Source organism: Bos indicus, chromosome 1, assembly GCF_029378745.1.
Source record: "Bos indicus isolate NIAB-ARS_2022 breed Sahiwal x Tharparkar chromosome 1, NIAB-ARS_B.indTharparkar_mat_pri_1.0, whole genome shotgun sequence".
Taxonomy (NCBI): Eukaryota; Metazoa; Chordata; class Mammalia; order Artiodactyla; family Bovidae; genus Bos; species Bos indicus.
The window spans coordinates 88,520,847-88,541,067 of NC_091760.1; the positions used below are offsets into that span (position 1 = coordinate 88,520,847).

Genomic DNA, 20,221 nt, shown 5'->3' on the forward strand with positions numbered 1-20,221 from the left:
CGCATCTTCTCCAACACTACAGTTCAAAAGCATCAATTCTTCAACATTAAGCCTTCTTTATGATCCTACTCTCACATCCATACATGACTACTGGAAAAGCCATAACTTTGACTATACAGACCTCTGTCAGCAAAGTAATGTCTCTACTTTTTAATATGCTGTCTAGGTTTGTCACAGCTTTTCTTCCAAGGAGCAAGTGTCTTTTAATTTCATGGCTGCAATCACCATTGGCAGTGATTTTGAGGCCCAAGAAAATAAAAGTTTGTCACTGTTTCCATTGTTTCCCCATCTATTTGCCATGAAGTGATGGGACCAGATGCCATGATCTCAGTTTTTTGAATGCTGAATTTTACGCCAGCTTTTTCATTTTCTTCATCAAAAGGCTCTTTAGTTCCTCTTCATTTTCTGCCAGAATGGTGGCATCATCTGCATATCTGAGGTTATTGATATTTTCCTGGCAATCTTGAATCCAGCTTGTGATTCATCCAGCCTTACCATTTCGCATGATGTACTTTTCATAGAAGTTAAATAAGGAGGGTGACATATACATACAGCCCTAATGTACTCCTTTCCCACTTATGAACCAGTCCATTGTCCATGTCCAGTTCTAACTGTTGCCTCTTGACCTATATACAGATTTCTCAGGAGGCAGGTCAGGTGGTCTGGTAGTCCCACCTCTTTCAGAATTTTCCACAGTTTGTGGTGATCCACATAGCTTTGGCATGGTCAATAAAACAGAAGCAGATGTTTTTCTGGAACTTTCTTGTTTTATCAATGATCCAATGGATGTTGGCAATTTGATCTCTGGTTCCTCTGCCTTTTCTAAAACCAGCTTGAACATCTGGAAGTTCACGGTGCACATACTGTTGAAGCCTGGCTTGGAGAATTTTGAGCAATACTCCGCTAGTGTGTGAGATAAGTGCATTTCTGTGGTAGTTTGAACATTCTTTGGCATTGCCTTTCTTTGGGTTTGGAATGAAAACTGACCTTTTCCAGTCCTATGGCCACTGCTGAGTTTTCCAAATTTGCTGGCATACCAACTGCAGCATTTTCATAGCATTATCTTTTAGGATCTGAAATAGCTCAGCTGGAATTCCATCACCTCCACTAGCTTTGTTTGTAGTGATGCTTCCTAAAGCCCACTTGACTTCACACTCCAGGATGTCTGGCTCTAGGTGAGTGATCACACCATCGTGGTTATCTGGGTCATTAAGATCTTAGCATAAAAATATTTATTTCACTTAACCCTTCAATTAATCCAGAATTTATTGTTATAGAAGATGAGATAAAAGATCAAATTCATTTTGTTTTTCTAACTATTTAATGCTCTCATAAACAATTACTGAATGTCTTCCTTTTTCTATTGATTTCTGAACTCCCTTTTTACATTCAGAATGTTTCTGGGATCTTTATTTCCTTTACCAACTTTACTATCAATGCTTATACCAGTATCCAAGTCCTTGATTTACTATTAGCATTTTATAGTATATTTTCATATCTGATAGGGCAATAGGATTAGCTCTCTGACATTTTTCTTCATTTTTCACTTAGAATTTATTTTACCTGTTTTAGTCTCTTGTTCAAATTTCTGACATTTTGAAGAATTAGGATTATGTTAAATTCATAGGTGTGCTTGAGACAAACTGGTACTTATAACAGATGCAATGACACTCTCCTCATTGTGCCCATACTGTGTCTATATTTCACTAGTTTTTAGGTTTCTTCACATGAGTTCATATATTTCTTATGAACATAATTTAACTCTCTTCGGTATATTGTTAAAAATTATTTCTTTTATATTATTTTCTAAACAATTATTGCTACCATAAAGAAGAACCACTAATTTTAAACTATTTGTCTTAAATCTAGTTACTCTATATTCTTTTCTTATTAAGTCTAGTAATTTCTCAACTAGTTTTCCTACGAATGCAACTACATCATACTGAAAATGGGACCGTGTGGCTTCTTTTTTAGTATTTACTCCTCTTGTTTCTATTTCAAGTCTCACTGTATTGGTCAGAACTTCCAGAACAATGTTATATAATAATATAGTGATAATGGGTTTCCAAATTTTAAAAAATGTTTACTTCCCTAGTGTTTCACCATTAACCATTATTTCAGCTTTCAGTTTGATATATTTTGTTAAAACTTCTCTTTGTTCCTGGTTTTTAAAGAAACAAAAGGAAATTATTACTTTCTTTTCCATATTTATTGATATGATCTTTACTTCCCTTATTGGATTTATTGATCTATGAATTATAAAATTTCTTATTAAGACACCTCTTCATTTTTAGAATAATTTCTATTTGGTAATCATAAAATAGACTTAATATATTGTTGACTTATTTTCCCTCCTATTTTATTTACAGTTGCTATTTCATTTGAGTTCTACATCCTTGGGGCTTCCCTGGTGGCTCAGATGGTAAAATGTCTGCCTGCAATGCAGGAGTCCTGGGTTTGATCCCTGGGTCAGGAAGATCCCCTGGAGAAGGAAATGGAAACCTACTTGGATGGAGGAGCCTGGTAGGCAACAGCCTATGGGATTGCAAAGAGTCGGACACGACTGAGCTACTTCTACATCCTTAACGTTTGTTTGCATAAGCTCACTTCTGGAACATAGTGTGTGTGTGTGTGTGTGTGTGTGTGTGTGTGTGTATGTGTGTGTGTTAGTTGCTTAGCCGCAGCCCGCCAGGCCCCTCCGTCCATGGGATTCTCCAGGCAAGAACACTGGAGTGGGTTGCCATTTCCTTCTCCGTCTGGAACATAGTATCATCCTGAAAATATCTCTTTAGTCACTAGCCACACAGCATCAACTTTTCAGGCTTATGAAACGTTAGTGGCTTATTCAGTGTCATGCAGTTAGCAGGCAGGTTAGATATTCTGGTTCTGATCTAGCATTACAAGCAAATGTCCTATTTCACTGTATCAAGCCTTTCCTCCCCTGCCAATGTAAGAAAGAGATCATGTCTTCATGGCCCAGGAGACATGTCTTCTGGACCAGCTAAAAGAGAATAATATCTGGCAGCTCAGCTCTTTCAAGGGACTGAGGGGAAGTTCTTCTTCCCTTCACAAACCAGATGGGAATTCAAGAAGGGAATTCAAGTTCTTCTTCCCTTCACAAACCAAAGGGAATAAATATTACATAAGGAGGTAAGAATAACACATAGATTTGTCACCTTATTTATATTTTCTATCCTCTGGTCTTTCCATTTTTCTAGGTGAAAAAGCAAAAACCCATTTAGGTTTTCATTAAAGAAATTCTGTCTAGTATGGTTATACTTCCTTCAGCAAATTCATATGCATGTAAAAGAACAGATGGGAGAAAGGAAAGAAACATAAATAACAGTAAGTCTAGTGGTCATATTAGGACCAGATGTTGTGAGACAGTTGTAATTTCTAATATTCTATTTTCTTATTGTTCTAATATGATTTAAGACTAATCCATCTGGGGGATAAAGCAGATTTTTCAAAAGTGCCTTCAAAATCTGGGCTGAGAAAATGTGATCACCATATGTATATTTTTATTTAAAAAAACATAAGTTGCTGAATGATTAAACATTTTTTCCCCATTTATTCAATAAACCTTGTGCTTGGTAACATGCTAGTTCCTGGGTGTATAGCAGCAAACATCACATACATAGTCTGTGGATTTAGAGTCAACACTTTCCTGAAAAAAAGTCTCTTAAATCCCCCATAAATTACAACGTATGTTTTTTGTATACCACCTTGTACAAAAATATGTTTTGTGTAAAGATAATAATATATTAATACATACATCAATTTAGAACACAAAATTATATACAAAATATATAAAATATATCTAGTATTTAAAATGCTGTGGATTTCCACATGTCCATGCATGTACCAGAGAGATGAAAATTTATTGTGGTCATGTCTATAGGCCACCTTAGAAATCAACACAATTGCTCAGCAAGTCTAAAACAACAGTTTCTCTTTCAACACTGGAACATGTTGCTGTTTCTTTAGTTCTGCACTAGAGAACTGGTATCAGAGGCCATACTGCATGAACATCACACATGTCTCAATAACAGAATCACACTCAACACAGTGAGTCCATACCTACGCACTGAAACCAGTTTGAGGTAACAGCAAATTCACATCTTTAATTTCACGTCTACTTTAAGCAAAAGCTCAGTAGTGGAATGTGACTGCAATATTTAAATGATTGCTTTCATCATGCTTTTAGTTTTGGCTTAGTATTAATATGTATAACTGAATTCTTGTAAATTGAACGTGATGCAACTCCACTGTACTGATTAGATGTGGAACTTCAGTTTCCTAACCTGTGAAATGAAGAGAGGATGTGTACTGAAGTGCTACTGTGAAGATTAAGGGAGTAACATGCATAAAGTCCGTAACATTCCCCTTTCCCAGATTCATGATATTAAAGTTTGCTGCTGCTGGGTTTGAGGTAACCAAAAAAATTTATATATTAATAGGTACATTTAGAAAATAAAAGAAACTTTCTCCCACAGACTGTCAATTAATTCTTTGTCAGTACAAGGGCAGTCCACTGCCATTTTTTAAAAAAAAACTTTTCCTTATGCCTATCATTTCCTCCCCTCCCCAAAGACACAAAATTCTATACAGTTTTACATGCATAAAAAATGCTTGGGAGTATGCTAACAATTCTTTAAGAGCAACTAATAATGGAAAATGTTGAACAATTATGCCAAAAATGATAGACACTTTCTTAAGCAATCTCTATATAAATTAATTCCAATAATATATGAAGTTTTTTAAAGTGTGCAGGTTTTACTGCTATTATTTTCCTGTTATATGATAGACTATGGGATCATCAACTTGAGAAAAATAAATTACGTTGTATGACCATCAAGAGCAGTCTAGTTAAAACTGTTAAAAGCTAAAAGAGGTAAGAAAACAAATTCACACAGAGTTAAGTTACCAAAAACATAAATGCTAACTGTCTCATTTATATACGGTGCCAACCATGGTACTGAAACCAGGTAGGTGATGCCACATAAACTTCCATCCATGATGCCAGGTAACTAGTTACCTTAGTGATTAAGGCAAAGACTTAAGAGATAAACTGATGAAAATATTCAGAACACATGACTGCTTTCCTTATTTTCATGTAAATGACTTGTAAGGTTTATACAATGTCCAGTCAGTGTAAACTAGGTAACGAACAGAATGAGTCACAAGAGTTAAATCTGTATTCATTAAGACTTCACAGGAAGTATAATGGAGAAGCTTTAAAACACAACATGAGAATTCTACAAAAGCCAGCAACACAACACCTATGTGACAATATGACACAATCACCATCTAGTGCATGAAGACAGACAGGGAAAGGAAATACCCAGTAGCATGTAACAATTACTGCTTCAATTTGTTGTTTATTTGTTAAGTCGTGTCCAACTGTTTGCGACCCCATGGACTGTAGCCCCCCAGACTCTGCTGTCCGTGGAATTTCCCAGGCAAAAACACTGGAATGGGTTGCCATTTTCTTCTCCAGGGGATCTCCCTGACCCAGAGATCAAACCCACGTCTCCTGCACTGGCAGGCAAATTCTTTACCACTGAGACACCAGGGAAGCCCCATGGTACAGTGCTATTAAGATAGTTGCTGGGGGGGCAAACGAAAGTCCAGAACGAGTGGCTTCAGAGGAATTCTATCAATTATATAAAGAAGAGCTAATATCCATACTTCTCAAACTATTCCAAAAAAACTGAAGAGGAGGAACACTCTCAAATTCATTCTATGAGGCCACCATTACCCTGAAACCAAAATCAAACTAATAATACTGCAAAAAAAGAAAATTATAGGTCAATATCTCTGATGAATATATATGCAAAAATCCTTGACAAAATATTAGCAACAGAATTTACAAATACATCAAAAGGATCATATACCATGATCAAGTGCGTTTTATTCAAGGGATGCAAGGATAATTAATATCTGCAGATCAGTGTGATATCCCACATTAACGAAAGGATAAAACCACATGATCATTTCAATAGATGGAGAAAAAGCATCTGACAAAATCTGGCATCCCTTCACGATAAAAACTCTCAGCAAAGTTGGTATAGTGGGAGCATATCTCAACATAATAAAGGCCATCTACGACAAACCCAGGGCTTCCCAGGTGGTTCAGTTGTAAAGGATCCACCTGCCCAGCAGGAGACATGGGTTTGATCCCTGGTTTGGGAAGATCCCATGGAGAAGGAAATGCCAACCCACTCCAGTATTCTTGCCTGGCAGGCTATAGTCCATGTGATCGCAAAGGACTGGACATGACTTACTGACAAAACAGCAGCAGCAGCATGATAAACTCACAGCTAATATCATACTCAATGGTGAAAAGCTTTGAGCTTTTCCTCTAAAACCAGGAACAAGACAAGGATGCCCACTCTTGCCACTTCTATTTAACACAGTACTGGAAGTCCTAGCCACAGAAATCAGGCAAGGAAAGAAGTAAAACTCACTATTTGTAGATGCCACTGCTGCTGCTAAGTCACTTCAGTCGTGTCTGACTCTGTATGACCCCATAGACGGCAGCCCACCAGGCTCCGCCGTCCCTGGGATTCTCCAGGCAAGAACACTGGAATGGGCTGCCATTTCTTTCTTCAGTGCATGAAAATGAAAAGTGAAAGTGAAGTCGCTCAGTCATGTCTGACTCCTAGCGACCACATGGACTGCAGCCTACCAGGCTCCTCCGCCCATGGGATTTTCCAGGCAAGAGTACTGGAGTGGGTTGCCATTGCCTTCTCCAATTTGTAGATGATATGATACTATATATAGAAAACTCTAAAGTTTCTACACAAAAATTATTAGAACATGAATTCAGTAAAGCTGCAGGATACAAGATTAGTTTATATGAGTCGGTTGCTTTTTTAATACACTAAGCAAGAGAGTTCCAGAAAAATATCTATTTCTGCTTTATTGACTATGCCAAAGCCTTTGACTGTGTGCATCACAATAAACTGTGGAAAATTCTTCAAGAGATGGGAATACCAGACCACCTGACCTGGCTCTTGAGAAATCTGTGTGCAGGTCAGGAAGCAACAGTTAGAACTGGACACGGAACAACAGACTGGTTCCAAATTGGGAAAGGAGTACGTCAAGGCTGTATATTGTCAGCCTGCTTATTTAACTTACATGCAGAGTACATCATGAGAAACACTGGACTGGAAGAAACACAAGCTGGAATCAAGATTGCTGGGAGAAATAGCAATAACCTCAGATATGCAGATGACACCACCCTTATGGCAGAAAGTGAAGAGGAACTAAAAAGCCTCTTGATGAAAGTGAAAGTGGAGAGTGAAAAAGTTGGCTTAAAGCTCAACATTCAGAAAACTAAGATCATGGCATCCGGTCCCATCACTTCATGGGAAATAGATGGGGAAACAGTGAAAACAGTGTCAGACTTTATTTTTTGGGGCTCCAAAATCACCGCAGATGGTGATTGCAGCCATGAAATTAAAAGATGCTTACTCCTTGGAAGGAAAGTTATGACCAACCTAGATAGCATATTCAAAAGCAGAGACATTACTTTGCCAACAAAGGTCCGTCTAGTCAAGGCTATGGTTTTTTCTGTGGTCATGTATGGATGTGAGAGTTGGACTGTGAAGAAGGCTGAGTGCCGAAGAATTGATGCTTTTGAACTGTGGTGTTGGAGAAGACTCTTGAGAGTCCCTTGGACTGCAAGGAGATCCAACCAGTCCATTCTGAAGGAGATCAGCCCTGGGATTTCTTTGAAAGGAATGATGCTAAAGCTGAAACTCCAGTACTTTGGCCACCTCATGTGAAGAGTTGACTCATTGGAAAAGACTCTGATGCTGGGAGGGATTGGGGGCAGGAGGAGAAGGGGACGACAGAGGATGAGATGGCTGGATGGCATCACTGACTTGATGGACGTGAGTCTGAGTGAACTCCGGGAGTTGGTGGTGGACAGGGAGGCATGGTGTGCTGCAATTCATGGGGTTGCAAACAGTCAGACACAACTGAGCGACTGAACTGAACTGAATAATGAGCTACTAGAAAGTAAGAAAACAACCCCATTTAAAATCACGTCAAAAAGAATAAATTATCAAGGAATATACTTAACCAAGGAGATGAAGGACCTATATTCCGAAAACTATAAAACACTGGTGAAGGATACTGAAGATAATACAAAGTAATACAAAAAATCCTGTGTTCATGGACTAGAAGAATTAATGTTGCTAAAATGTCCATATTACCAAAAGCAACCTACAGGTTTAATGCAATTCCTGTTGAAATATCCAAGACATCTACAGAACTAGAACAAACAATCTTAAAATTTATATTGAACCACAAAAGATCCCAAATAACCAATACCATTTTGAGAAAAAAGAACAGAGCTGGAGTTATTAAGATTACACTAAAAAGTTACAGTTATCAAATCATCAAGGTATTGGCACAAAAACAGACAGGTTCATGGAAGAAAATAAAGAGCCCAGAAATAAATTCATGCACCTATGGTTAATTAATCTACAACAAAGGAGACAAGACTATAGAACAGAGAAAAGACAGTCTCTTCAATAAGTGGTGCTGGGAAAAATGAACAGCAAAAGAATGAAATTAGAACATTTTCTCACACCATAAGCAAAAATAAACTTAAGATGAATTAAAGACCTAACTGTAAGACTGGAAAACATAAAACTCCTAGAAGAACACATAGGAAGAACAATCTCTAACATAAATTGTAACAGCGTTTTCCAGATCTGTCTCCTAAAGTCAAAGATAAGAAAAGCAAAAGTGAAACCTAATTAAGCTTAAAAGCTTTTGCATAGCAAAGCAAACCATCAACAAAACAAAAAGACAACCTACAGAATAGGAGAAAATATCTGCAAATGATATGACCGACAAGGGCTAACATCCAAAACATATAAAGAGCTCACATAACCCAACACCAAAAAATAAAAAAAAAAAAAAACCCAAATAAAAAGTGTGCAGAGGACCTGAACAAACATTTTCCCAAAGACGACACACAAACAGCCAACAGGCACACAGAAAGATGTTCAAGCTTGTTAATCGTTAAAGAAATGCAAATTAAAACCACAACTGAGATATTACCTCACACCTGTGAGAATGGCTATCATCAAAAACACCACAAATAACAAATGTTTGTGCAAATGTGGAATAAAGGGAACCTTTGTACACTGTTGGTGGGACTGTTAATTGGTGTGGCCACTGTGGAAAACAGTATGGAGGTTCCTCAATAAACTAAAAATAGAATTGTTATGTGATTCAGCAATTCCTTTTCTCCTGGGTATAATATCCAAAGAAAACAAAACTATAATTCAAAAATATACATGTACCCTAATGTTCATGACTATTGCATGCTTAGTCACTCAGTCATGTCTGACTCTTTGGGACCCTTTGGACTGTAGCCTGCCAGTATCCTCTGTCCATGGGACTTTTCAGGCAAGAATACTGGAGTGTGTTGCCATTTTCCTCCTCCAGGAGATCTTCCCGACTCAGGGATTGAACCCACATCTCCTGTGTCTCCTGCACTGCAGGCGGATTCTTTACCAGCTGAGCCATCAGGGTCATACTAACATTATTTATAACTGCCAAGAGATGGAAGCGACTTAAGTGTCCACCAACAGATGAAAACGGATGAAGATGTGGTATGTATGCATACAATGGAATATTACTCAACCATAGAAAGAATGAAATTTTGCTATCTGCAACAACATGGATGAACCTCAAGAGTATTATGCTTGGTGAAATAAGTCATAAAGAGCAAGAAATATTCTATGTTATCACTTACACATGGAATCTAAAAAATAAACGCCAGAATATAATAGAACAGAAACAGACTCACAAATACTGAGAACTAGCGGCTTGCAGTGTGGAGGGAGGAAGTGGAGGAGAAATATGGGGGTAGGAAGTCAAGAGCTAAATATTAATAAATATAAAATAAACAGGCTGTAAGGACATACTGTTCAGCATATGAAGATAGCCAATATTTTATAAAAACTTTAAATGGGGTATAATCTAGAAAAACACTGAATTTCTATGTTGTTCACCTGAAACTAATTTAATATTGTAAATCAGTCATACTTCAATAAAAAAAGAAAAAAGCTATCTGTTGGGGATTCTGAGATTCTACGAATGGACAGGGAAAATTAATCCATAGGAAGCTGAGATCAGATGTGAAAAATGTACGTCCATTTACTTAATTCCTTTCTGTCTACAAATCCCTCATTTCAATCACGTTAAATCTCTATATGCTAACTTCTCTTAGGTATGAAATTGAACTCGAATTCTCAGAGTTGAGTATGAAACTTTAAAAAACTGTAGTAGAACAAAAAGCAAGCAGTAATGTCAAGAAGTTTGTTAGCTGCTGCAGTTGCTAAGTTGCTTCAGTCGTGTCTGACTCTGTGCAACCCCATAGATAGCAGCCCACCAGCCTCCCCCATCCCTGGGATCCAGGCAAGAACACTGGAGTGGGTTGCCATTTCCTTCTCCAATGCATGAAAGTGAAAGTGAAGTCGCTCAGTAATGTCCAACTCTTGGACTACCCCATGGACTGCAGCCTACCAGGCTCCTCTGTCCATGGGATTTTCCAGGCAAGAGTACTGGAGTGCTGTGCCATTGCCTTCTCCGGATGTTTGTTAGATAGGAACCTTATCATTCATTCTTCAGAGATAGGATCCATTAGTAAATTCTCAAAATGGCCAGGATTCAATTCACTACAAAATGTTAAAACCCCAAAATGAACCAATGAACATGACATGGTTAGCGCTCTCAAGTAGCATACAGATATTTGCTGAGTGCTTACTATGTACTCAGAGAAGGCAATGGCAACCCACTCCAGAACTCTTGCCTAGAAAACCCCATGGATGGAGGAGCCTGGCAGGCTGATAGTAAGTATTGTTCTAAATGCTTTCATGTATTTGGCATTTAACCTTCATTATAGTATTATGATGTAGGTACTGTTATTATCCCTCTTCTACAAACAAGGAATTATATATTAACCCAGAGAGGCCCGGCATGCTGCAGTCCATGAAGTTGCAAAGAGTCAGACACAACTTGGTGAATGAACAAGACACTATTTAACCTAGACAGGTAAATAATTTTGCTATTACAAAACTAGTAATTTTGATGGTCTGGTTTCAGAGCACATGCTCTTAGCCACTGTGACACATATTTAGGAAAAGAAAAATTAAACAAGCCTACACACACTGACCAGATTTTATGGATTTTCTAAGACTGTTCTGACTTTAAATATTCTGTACAGTTGTTAAGACTACTTGACCCCATTGTGACTGGGGAAAAATATTATCTGCAAGAGGAATGTACTCAACAGATTTATGTATCTGATATTTAAACTCAACAAAACACCATCACATGACCCATTTAGCTGTGCTTTAGTCACTGCACATCAGTAGATCATTTAGCTGTATATAAGTAGTGTCTGTGAACAACACAAGGCTTTAGGCTCTCATTGCATAGAAGCAGTCAAAATTATTCACAGTGATTTTGAGTAAATCTTAAGTCCTACAATATCACTAAGGAAGTTGAAAGTTGGTCCTTTATACTGAAGAGAAAACAAACTACTAGTCTCTGAACCATAACATTACTAATACTATAAACTGCTTTGAATTTTACTACCACTGTTAATTATCAAGTAGAGAAACTGATAAAGTCATGTCCAACTTTTACAATTGGTATATAGAAAAAGAATACAAATATCACTTTCATAAATACTTTAAGATGCTGCCTATCAAGGTATCAATTGCAAAAAAAAAAAAGAAGCCACTAGATTTTAAGGAAATCTTCATATGGAAAATAAAATGATGTTACTATTAATCTTTACAATAAGTATAAAATGACAATGTGAAAATATAATTTTTCCTTTCTTTGCTGTCATATGTAGTTTGATTTCATACTGACTTTACAATAGTGCCTAATTTAAATCTTTTTCCCAATAATTTTTACCTTTAATGCTGATTTACTTTTGATGACATGTTCCATAAATCTATATTCCAGAATAGTAGGTTATTTGGCAGAAAACTCGAAGGATTTTGTACCTGTCAAGAGGTTAACCTCCTAAGGAAAAAACCCAACACACACACAATTCACTTGCTTTCAGGCTAAAGGCAATCAATTGTTTCAAAATGCAACAGTACTTTCAGGTCTAGACCTGCAGTAAGTCCATCAGAAAAGCACTTGGAAAAGCATGATCTGTCAAAGAAGAAGAACAGAAATCTGCTTAGCTTGCTGAAAAAGGAAGTACATAATCAAAATAATTCTACATAATATCTCATTACCTGAACGGTTTGCTGGTTAAAACCTATTCAAAAGTTGAACGTGAGTGGTTTGAACATTTATAGAAACAACAAATCAATAGCATACACATCAGGAAACATCACTGTTTCCTGATTAAGGACAATTAGTTTTGTCATCTTTTCATATATTTTTATGCACAACAGAGGACACATCTAGAAAAAAGAGCCTTACTATGCCTCTGGAATTATGTTTCTAAGATTAGAATGTATTTTCTGAAAACCAACTAGTGGGATGGGTTACCAAAGGAAATAATGGGACATATTTTCCTAGAAGTCTTTAACTAAAGTAAGGAAGATTGCCAATGGCTATTAAGGGTGCTGAGACAGGTTTTCGAGCCTTCAAAACCCTGGCAACTGGAGTGCAACGGATGATCTACTCTCAATGTCTGTCAGAAACTTAACTGCTCTCAGTGCCAACAACCAAAAAGGGCACGCCTGCTGTAAGTTTGATCCTCCCAAGTCCCTGACAATTTTGGAGAGAAAGCAAAAAATCTTTCCAGTCCATTCTTTTCTGATGGCAGTTTTTTTCTGTCAGAATTTCACAGAAGGGCCTTCAAATACGTGCAAATTTATAAACAAGTAGATAAAAGAGATTTTCTCTTCTGAAGATAATAATAAACTGAGATAGGCCATCTTCCTTCTAGGGAATGGCTTACTTACTCTTCCCTGAAATAAAAAATAGGCTTTAAAATGCTAGGAATCAAACAAGTGCTAAGAGGTCAAGATCTAAGGCCAAAGAGCTAGATAGAACCTAGATTCTCAGACTCCTGATTCAGCGTTCTTCTAGGAAATAGCTATTCCTAACCTATCAATCTTTGTTAAACATGTCTACAAACATCAATAGAAATATGCAACTAGTTTACTTATAGAAAAATATCTCCTATAATTTGAATCCATACACAGTAAATGATCAACTAAGACTGACACACAGCAATTTATTAATTTTCAGATAGTTTAAAATATACAGCTACTGATAGATAAGTGTTTTGATCCCCAATTATGATTCCACTGCAAAAATATCACTTACTGATCACCTACTTTTGGGTAATGGCAAGCCACTCCAGTACTCTTGCCTGGAAAATCCCATGGACGGAGGAGCCTGGTAGGCTGCAGTCCATGGGGTCGCTAGGAGTCGGACACGACTGAGCGACCTCACTTTCACTTTTCTCTTTCACGCATTGGAGAAGGCAATGGCACCCCACTCCAGTATTCTTGCCTGGAGAATCCCATGGACAGAGGAGCCTGGTAGGCTGCAGTTCATGGGGTCACTAAGAGTTGGACATGACTGAGCGACTTCACTTTCACTTTTCACTTTCATTCATTGGAGAAGGAAATGGCAACCCACTCCAGTGTTCTTGCCTGGAGAATCCCAGGGACGGGGGAGAATGGTGGGCTGCCCTCTAAGGGGTCGCACAGAGTCAGACATGACTGAAGCAACTTAGCAGCAGCAACTTTTGGGTACTATGCTAGGTGCTAAGGATACAAGAATGAACACAGTCTCCTCCTGTTAAAAAAAATTTTATGCTTAAAATCATCCTTATAATATTGCTTTAAATCTCTATAATGCTTTATAAGGTGCATCTCTCTACAGAATTTTACTAACCCCTGGTGAGTATGGCAAGAGAATATGATCAGAACAGAATGTTTCTATCCTAATGCAGCTATTTTTACATCACAACACTGACTTCCTTGGTTTCCACTACACAAATATTTAAAATCTGAAGTGTACCAGATAAAGTGTACCAGATAAGCATGGTCTGTGAGAATACTTAACTTCTACCTTTTTAAAAATCCCACACTTATTTCAAATGGTAATGCTGGCCCTAACACAGTGATTCCTTTGTAACAATTCCAATTAATATTAATACTAAAAGACACTAAAACGTAACCTCTTATAAATGACTGTAATTTAGATAAACTATCAAGCTAACTAGCAAAATGATATGAAGAGATGAGTATTTAATTGTCAGACCAAACGCTGAAGTGTGTTATTCCTGTACTAGGTATAAATTTAAAATAATTAGTATGTATATATTTTCTTTTAAATAATTGTATAGAACTTGGATTACTTAAATTATCTCATTAATTATATGAGTTACTATAAAGTAGCATATTAAAGAGCGGCAAAGATGTGATATGGTCTGCCTCCTTTCCCCTATAGACAAATACAAAGTAGCAGTTTGGGATTGGAATTTGGTCTTTCAGCCATCCAAACCAGAGCATTATAATCCATTCTAAAAACAGTTTCACTGTAAGAAACATTAAACTTGAAGAAAAAGCTCTAAGCCACCACTTCTATTATAAACTTAGAAACTTTTTATTAAAGTATTTTGACATTATACTCAAACTGTACAGTTGAGGACAGGGAGAGAGAACACATAAAAATTTGTTAACCAGTATCAACTGATTCATATTAATAAAGGATTAAATACAAATAACTTAAGTGGCTATAAAACATTATCAGTTTATCTAAGGCTGAATAACCTTTCTGAACGATGGAAACCACAAGCCTTTAAGTCGAATCCTTCGACTTCACTGTGTGTTGCCTCATGCTTCTTTTTTATACCCTTAAGACTTCAGTTTCTCCTAACCACTATTTTTAATTTTTATTACAGTATCTTTTCTTAAAAGATAATAAAGTTCACTTTAAACATAAGCTTAAGGGACTTCCCCGGTGGTCCAGTGATTAAGATTCCGTGCTTCCACTGCAGGGGGTGTGGGTTTGATCCCTGATTGGGGTACTGAGATCCCACATGCCCTGAGGTGTGGCCAACAAAAAAAAAATAAATATATAAATGATACGCTAAAGTCATTAAAAAATTAAAAACAAAACAAAGACATAAACTTAAGGGAAAACTCAGACAAGTCAATTTGATTTATACAAAAATAAGACTGGCATTAAGAAACTTCAGCAGAAATATTGTTACACTGTGTCACCAAATAAAGGTTATCAAATAAATAAAGGTTAAAATAAACACATAAAATTAAGATACAACACTCCCAGAGAAAAATATCAATAACTTCAGTTTGCTAACTGATACCTGTAACTGCTAATCTGATGTCGAGAACAATCTTCTGCAACTGGTCCTGACCAGAGGTAAACTTCCTATATCTCCTGGAAATTACTAAATAAAATTACTACTTACTAAATAATTTTTACTAAAATTTACTAAATAAAAAAACTCCCTGAATTTTAAGGTCTGGCAAACAGAGACTTCACCCAAATCTGAGTCTTTTTTGTAAATTATCCTTAGTTTTAATCTGTTCCATTTTTTTGGAATGGTCAAATCTGATTTTACTGATCTTTGGCGATGGTATAAGGTCATCAGTTCAGATTCTCCCTTCCTCCATATTATGTATTATGATATATAAATAGCTTGATACTTGCTATCCTGTCATGGTGGCTTAGTCACTAAGTCATGTCCGACTCTTGGGACCCATGGACTGTAGCCCGCCAGGCTCCTCTGTCCATGGGATTTTTCCAGGCAAGAATACTGGAGTGGTTTATCATTTCCTTCTCCAGGGGATCTTCCCCACCCAGGGATCAAACCTGGGTCTCCTGAACTACAGGGAGATTCTTTACCGACTGAGCTACCAGGGACACTCCTGTCATGGTTCAAACTTCAAGGCTTAATTACTTCCCAGGCAGGTTAACTAACACCTGGGTGTTTGACAGTGGAATAGGGTTCTAAGAAAATGAAACTAAAAGCCACGTGGTTCTTGGTCCCTAGTCACACCTGTAAAGTTAGCAGTCAGCAAAGTGGAAAACAGGATATATTACATAAACTATCTTTTTTCTTATCTTAGATAAGTCCACTCATGAGATCTAACACTTTCAAAGGGGAAAGGAAATGAACATGTATTAGGCATCTGATCCTGGCCACAACTTTCCTGGATCGACACTCATTTAATTCAACAAAAACAAAAACAATAACAACTCTGTTGAGTAGTAATTACTCTCATTATACATATTAAGAAATCTGTCCAAAGTAATTCTGCCTGTAAGCATAGAAGCCAGGGTTTGAACCAAGGAGGTTCTGCTGCTGCTGCTGCCAAGTCGCGTCAGTCGTGTCGGACTCTGTGCGACCCCATAGACAGCAGCCCAACAGGAGGTTCAGATTTCCCAAAGTCAGTATTTTTAGTACTCATAGGTTTTTAAGGCTAAAGCACTGAGTAGTACCATGTAGAGCATTCAGTACAATTCCCCTATTACAGGTGAGGAAACTGAGGCCCCAAAAGATTGAGACTTGCCCAAGGACACACTCTTGTGGTGAAGTTAGGATCTGAATTCACATCTCCTGATTTCTAGTACAGTTCTGTGTTTAATTAATTGTGTGGAGGGGTGTGTGTGTGGGGGGAGTTTGAGTGTCACTCTTGATATAATTTATATGTTCTTTAGAACATCCCAAATGTCTCCAATTAAAATACATGTGTGTGGCAGGTTAGGGGTGTATATTTTTAGCGAACAAATATAGTATAAAAACTCAATAGGCATTTGTAAATTATTGTTGTAAAGAAGTCTGTTGTGAATATATTTATTCAGTGAATAACTCTATTATGTACTGGCTACTGTGCTTGACAATGAGAACATAACTGTATAAGATAAAACCCCTAGCGTTCTCATGAAATTTACATCTTGGTGGAAGATACAGACAAATAAATTGGCAATTGCCAATGCACTGAGTCAATGCTCTGACAGTAGGAGCACAAGATGTTATGGGAACAGGAAGCAAGGGCACCTGACCCAGACTAGACTTTTCAAAGGAACTGATATGAAAAATGAGGAGTCAGCCAGTTAAACAAGGGGTATGGAGTGTGCAAATGTCTCATGAAAAGCAAATAGCACTGGCATGTGAAGCAGGAAAAGGCCAAGGGAGCTGTAGGAAGAAAAAGGAGAGATGAAATTAGAAGAAAAGAAACAAATTATACAGGTCTTAGAAAGCAAGGGCTTTACAATCTATTAGGATTACCTGGGGAACTTAAACAGATGTCTGGGCTCCATCTCAGACCAATTAAACCAGAATCTCCAGGAAGGAGACCCTGGCACTGATATTTTTAAAAAGCTAACTAGATGATTCTAATATGTGGCCAGGATAAAAAACCACTGTTTAAGCTATAGGGGGAATTAAACACATCCATTTATTATTACAAATAAGGGAAAAGGTGATCTATGGGCTCTAGTTTCTTTATAAAAAAGCAGGCTGAAAAAAAAAAAGCAGGCTGGAGCAAGTTAGAGGTAGCATAATAAAACGAAAGGAGTCACAAAGCATTCATTTTGTCAATGAGTCTGTCACCTGATACTTGTCTGACCTTAGATTAAAATGTCATTTCTCAGAGACAGCAATACTGCCTTCTCTACAGGATTGTTTTGTAGCTCAAGACAAACATACTTAAAAAAACAGCTCAATAACTATACTAATATAAACCTTGATTTTCTAAGATTTATGCTTCTAAACTTGCACAAATTTAAGGATCATAAATATTTTCAGAGATAAAATCTTTTATGATGCTTAAGAAACACATTTCATTTACAGAATCACCCCTTCCTTGAAATTCAAGATATTTAAATAATAAAATAGAGAAGTGATCCTTTTAATGCTATTTTTGTTGCTAAAGAGATCAAACAGGATTAAGTTAGCCCTTTTCAAATAAACAGATCAACAGAGCAAATGAGTTTTAAATGGTAATAGTAAATGTTAAAAAATCTTAATTCAATAAAGGAAACAAAGCGAACTCTTTTAGGAAATGTATGACCTATCTTACTATTTTAAGTATTTTACTTGTAAATTTACCTTTTTTTTTTTTTTTTTAAGGCAATACTTATTTGGGATGGAGAGGCTCTTATACTGACAGGAAGGAAACTCTGCTTTAAGATGAGGTTGTTCCCAGGCAAAGCCATTGATTGCTCTTTTACAGTCCTCCTTTCACATATATCTAGCCCATGAGAAGATACACTCACGCAGTAATTCTTGGGTTTACAGCATTTGTATTAGTGACATCTCCTTAATGCTATATCTAACTTACTAAAAATTGAGAAAAAAAAGCTTTAGACATATAAAAACACTGTTCTGCATTTATATGTGGTGCATTTTTAATTCTTGAACTAAACTGATCGGATGTCTTTCAAACTTTATATTCATAAAATCAATGATAAAATATTAAGTTAATTATTCATTCATTTTCTTTTTATTTCCCCCATGATGCTATGACTGTTACCATGTGCTATCACTTCTTTCAATCATCTATTTCGTGATTTTAATAGGAAAACACTCTATTTTACAATGATGGAAAAACCTATAAGAAACTTTTGAAAAAACTTAGAGATGAAATTTAATTTTATCCAAAAAGGTGACATGAGAAAACTCAGAAAACCAAACAAAATACCCCCCACACTACCCACCCCCCCCACCCCCCCACTGGGCCCTCTTCAGATAATTCTGGCTGATGACACTGCAGAACAGTTAATCTGATAATTAAAATTTTCCAGAACATGTGATGTTTAGATAGAGATCTATGCTGTCAACCAGAATTCAATGATTCAGTCTTAAAAAATGTTAAAACTTGAATACAGACGTATTAACAAATTCTTACACTACAGTTGCTTCTAGGATCCATTAATAAAGACGTGCTGTGATTTATACAAATTAAATTAGCAACGTGGTATCTTAAGTATTTTGTAGGTCTTTCCTTAACAACACGCAATCCAGTACATAAACAAATTTTGTACAGTGCAATGTAAGCAAATACCCAGAGAACCCAGCTTCTGAGCAGGAAAACATGCGACCGGTATTGCCCACAGTGGTTCAAATGTGGCCATAGTAATTACCCGATGACTTGAGTTAACAGAAGTTTACCTACCCAAGTTTTCCAGGGGTTCTCCCAGGCCTCACAAACTACGATTCAAAACATCATCTAGCAAACCCATGTACTGCATGTGCCCAAAGGCGCAGTGCTGGAATGAGGAAGCTTCACCAAACGAAATCACAGCTCTACTTCATTAATACGAAGGCTGTTTTTCACAGAAGCCCCTCTTATTGCGCTCCCCTTACCCTTTATATAAGTACGTAAACAGCTTCCCAATTACTGACATCCAAAACAGCTTTCGATTCCTAAGCCTGGTAACTAGCCATCATCACCACTATTCCTTTAGCATCCTAAAATAAACCCCTCAAGCCGCGATCAAAACACACTGGCTGAACGTCTGGTGTTTACACAGTCCAATTCTGGGCGCTACCCTACCTTTCCGAGCCACTTCGGAGCTATAAAGCAGGCATCACATATTAGACTTACTAAAGACACAAATCGCGAGACAACGTCTCAGGTCTATGAATGAAATATCCAATACGTTTATACGTTTGATTGTCTCGGTTAAAAGGAAAAAAACAACTTCGAGTTGAAGGGTGGGAGAGGAACTATGGGCTACGGGGATGTAGCCTTCAAGCCCCAGCCGGGCGATTTAAACCCAGTATGAGGCAAACGCAGGGTCGCCGGGCTGGCGCGGTCGGAGTCCTCGGGCGTGACAGCCCCTCAGGAAGAGCTCAAGGTTTGGCACCCGGGATCGCTCACGCCGCGGTGCTCGCGGGTCGGGTGGATGTGCAAGGGTGCGGGGGACCTAGCCATCGCGGCCGGGGCGGCGGCCCTGGGCGCACTTCCTCAGTCTCTAGCCGCCCCATCCCCAAAAATGGGAGAGGAAGGAAACGAAGAGCGAGGCGGCGGCCAGAGGGAGAACAGAGGGAGCGGCGAGCCCTCGCCTCTGCATCTGGGTGAGGCCAGCGGCAGGCGGAGGAGAGCGGGGATCGCAGGCGAACTCTCCTGCGGGCCGAAGCTGGGAGAGACGACGGGCGGGCAGCCCCCGCCCAAGACGGCGGGCGCGCCCGAGAGTCCCCGGCACCCACCCGGCCCCATCCCGACCGCGC

General features: G+C 37.9%; 1 protein-coding gene across 2 annotated transcripts in view; it reads right to left on the reverse strand.

The window, feature by feature from the left end:
• Positions 1–20,221, reverse strand: part of PIK3CA (phosphatidylinositol-4,5-bisphosphate 3-kinase catalytic subunit alpha) — a 92,639-nt gene that overhangs the window by 72,115 nt on the left and 303 nt on the right. The window lies entirely within an intron of this gene.